At 44.0% G+C, this 3,945-nt stretch overlaps 1 long non-coding RNA gene across 1 annotated transcript; it reads right to left on the bottom strand.

Moving 5' to 3' along the window:
- Nucleotides 1-418: 418 nt before the first annotated feature.
- Nucleotides 419-3,129, bottom strand: LOC119023351. The gene is made up of 3 exons (XR_005076244.1): nucleotides 2,714-3,129; nucleotides 1,739-1,879; nucleotides 419-1,256 (listed from the first exon to the last, which is right to left on the bottom strand). It is a non-coding gene; the product is annotated as an uncharacterized LOC119023351 (long non-coding RNA).
- Between the last annotated feature and the right edge of the window lie 816 nt (nucleotides 3,130-3,945).

Genomic DNA, 3,945 nt, shown 5'->3' with positions numbered 1-3,945 from the left:
GGACATCACAGATTTCTGCTCTTATTCCTCTCGAGAAGTTGACTCATGACCTCAATCACACATCGGACAAGTTTCGGAGGATCTGGGAACCATTGCGCTCCTTCTTACAGAAGCTTTAACTCAGCATCTATCCCTGCAAGATGAGGACTGCCTGTTTTTTCTTTAATTTATTCCATGGATGTGCTCTTCATGTACCTGTCTCTTTTTTTTTTTTTTAATTTTTATTTAAAATGTACTTATTTATTTACTTATTCACTTTATGCAAACGTGCAGCGCTCACTGTTGGTTCGGGGTGGGTTTTCTTTTTTCTTTTCTTTTTTTTTTCTCTTGTTGTGTCCTGTTTGAACTTATAAAACTGAAAAACCAATGAAAAAGAGTATTAAAATAATATGATAACAATTTGGAACTGAGTTAAAAGAAGAATCTGCCTTCTCATTTCCTCACTAAATCCTTGCAGAATCAATGTACTTGACAGAATTCCCATATTCTTGGCTGCAGCTGCAGTGAAGGCGTTGCTGAATGAATGCAGGAGCATCTCAGTGCGTGGAATCGTTGCCATCATGTTGTGACCCACTGTCTAATCTAAGACAAATTGTAGGCAAGGACAAAAACAAAAATGTTCCCCTTTGTTTAGCACAGTCTACTCAGGCATAGTAACATTGACAATGTTACTGACACTAGGACTAATATCTCTGAAGTCTGACCCCACCATAGAAACCAAGACCATGCATATTGACCTTTATAGTTGTGGAGCCATTCTTGATTCAGGCTTTAGGCTAGGGGTGCACCAATACCATTTCTTTCAAAGCTAGCGCGAGTAAGGGCATCTTCATTTGTGCACTTTTTCATGCTCATATTTCTGACACAAAAATAACCATTAGGCCACACATGCACTGAATTGGAAGACAGGCTTTATTTTCTTCTCTGTCACAACAAATGATGATACATTATCTAAGAATAAATATCAATAATCGTCATGTCCTGTGTCAATAAAAAGCCTCCACATTGGCACTGTCTTCACATGGGACAAAATGAAACTTGACACAATATTAATGAAATTTGACCAATTAAACAATGAAACTTATTACACCGTTAACACAGTCAACTTAACACGTCAATTAGACTATTGCACAGTCTCCACATTTGGATCAGTGCGATGTGTCTGTCTCCAGCCCAGTCGTCTCTCTGTCTTCTCTCCCTGCATCGCTCGCTCATCTTTCCGTTTGTCACTCGCAGCACACCGCAGTGTTTATCGCCTGGAATGCACAGATTTGATTGGCTGAGTAACATGAAGGGGATGGCGTAACTCACATGCATTTGGTCATTGGATTTCCTGACCCGCTGAAACAGTACCCTGAAGTCTAGAAAATCGGTGCCAGTCAAAATAGAAGCGGATTTTGGGGACATTTGCAGACATGGCGAAACAGGACCCTCCTCTCTGGATCTTGAGATATCTAGAATACATATTAAGTAGTTACGGACACACATGCCTTGGGATTAAATACTCAGTTACTTCCATCCGAGATGAAGCGCTGTGGCTAATTTATGGTTGTATGTGTAGACCATTTGCACAACCGTCATTTTCACATGAAAAGCTTCTGTTCAATTTAAGTGAAGTTGAATCCGGACCTCAGGCTAAGTGTTGCCTCTAGTAGCACCTGTGTTTGCCATGCTTTATCATGTCTGAATAGCTGCTTGAAAACACGCTTCAGTGATAGCTAAGGAAGCACAGGCCTACCGCTCCGTCCTTCAGCTGCACAGTAAGTGGTGCTTGATGTGGATGTGGGGGCTTCGGTGGCATCTCCTCCTAGCAGCTCTGGCTCACTGCCTTCCTCTCCAGAGGCAGACGTATGTGTGTCACTCTCAGCAACTGATGAAACTGCATGGTAACAGAGATAGTTGGTCAAAATAAATAAAACAGCCATAAAATAAGACCACACACAAAAACTTATATTGTTACAAGCTGCATCAACATTCAAAATTGGGCTGCATCTGTCAAAAGCACCTTTTATTACGTTATGTGAGGCTACACTTTTCAATGTCTGAACTGGGCCTGCAATGTACTGCCTCTGTATGCTCTGAGCTGGTGGTGCTGGTAGACTGGGTCCTTGTGTTTGACTACACCGACTGGCCCGGCTAGCGGGAGGTTCGGAGGTTCTTTGGAAAAGGAGTCTGCAATATCTCCCTTCTCCTTCATTGCCATCTGTCCCTAAACAAAATAACACAGATTGCGCCAGGAACAATCTTAAACCATTTGTCCCCACGGTCGTGCTGTAACTTAGTTTAAAATCAACTACCAGCCCAGCTATTACGAAATTAAACTGGATCGTGTAGGCTAGTCAGCGCCAAGTAACTGGGCAATAATTTCCACCTTCACAACAGCAAACAAGCTACGTGGACACCGAGACAATCTCCGAGCTTTCATTACAGTGTACTTTGCGCTTTGGTAAGACATGGGAGCGGACCGAGCTCATTTAAGAAAAGCTAATTATGACGTGGCTTCCCCACACTATCCTAACCTGGTGCGATTAGCTTCAGGCTAACGTCACGTTTGCCGCTAACGCTAGGTTATAGCCTTTCATAGCTTTAGCGGCTAACGGTTAGCCCACTCGCACTGTGGAACTACTGGGGACAAAATCTCTTCTCTAAATGTGCAGTAACACTGTCAATATTTGAAAACACGTAGTCATCAGGAAGCCACTTTAAAACCTACTTCAAGATGACGTATTCAAAGTCGGTCCACTCGACCCATGCGTGTTTTTAAAGCCTTCTGCCTCCCGCCTTTGCCTTTCCGTAATGCGGTGCTTTCAACGAGACGTGCAGTGACCTGTCAATCAACTGGGGCACCTGAGGTGTCCAATCAGGTTCCAAGTTCCGCTCGTGTAGCCCCGCCCCGGATGCTCATCACAGCGACATGGAGGCCAATAATGAGCAAAGTACAGCGATTTGAAAAGGGAAACCCGAGTGGTGAGCGAGGATCTGTTGTGGCTGTGTGTCAGGCACAGTCTTTGGCAAAAAAAGAGAAAAAAAATGAAGTCGGTACCATGAATGCAACGACTACGACGGTGGAGGCCTTTAAATAGTCCCGTAGAACCTTTAGCTTACCGCAGTTGATTCCACATTGGGCGCTTGTCGATCACAGTGTGTGAACCACCCAGCTCGCTGGGAGGGGGAACGCACCACGGCCGCCGTCACATTGTGTCTGTTAGTCGGCTTAGGGTGACACACCCCGCGGTCACCACACAGATGAACCACCCAGCTCGCTGGGAGAGGGAACGCACCACGGCCGCCGTCACATTGTGTCTGTTAGTCGGCTTAGGGTGACACACCCCGCGGTCTCCACACAGGTGGTATGTGCAGGCTTGTGGCCTCAGCTGTGTTTTTTAATAGCTACCCAAAGCATCACTGTTGTTGTACATATAAATGTCACCACATTTTCTTAAACAATATTGTATTATGTCAAGACTTTTATCAACAAAAACTAATTTTTTTTTTTTTCACTACACACTACACTTTTTTCACTTTCACTATCATGTATCCATGATTTCAGCTGTAACACCTGTAATTACAGCCTGCAGGCAGGTACCTGATAACTGAGGCAGGTGGACATACCGTCCTTACAGTGTGTTGTTTAATCAGTGCCCTAGGCAATACATTAGCAGGCGCTAAGCTAACTCTGACGCTAGCATGAAAATGGCTATTTTTAAAACATTAAGAAGGCTCGACACAATATTAAACTTTGCTCGCAGAGTGAACAACAAACGTTAATATTCTCGTCTTTAGCTACAGGAACTCAACATAATGTCTGTATTTCATGCTAGAAGACACGCACCTCTGTCCTCCCTCCATTGTTGTTTGTGTTTGTGTTGTTGCGTGGTGTTACACATGAGTTGTGCTCATGCTGAAAACGTGTGGCACACGTGACATCACTCCCCAAGACAAGAA

Source organism: Acanthopagrus latus, chromosome 7 (genome assembly GCF_904848185.1).
Source record: "Acanthopagrus latus isolate v.2019 chromosome 7, fAcaLat1.1, whole genome shotgun sequence".
Classification (NCBI taxonomy): Eukaryota; Metazoa; Chordata; class Actinopteri; order Spariformes; family Sparidae; genus Acanthopagrus; species Acanthopagrus latus.
This window is presented reverse-complemented; position numbering and strand designations above follow the sequence as displayed.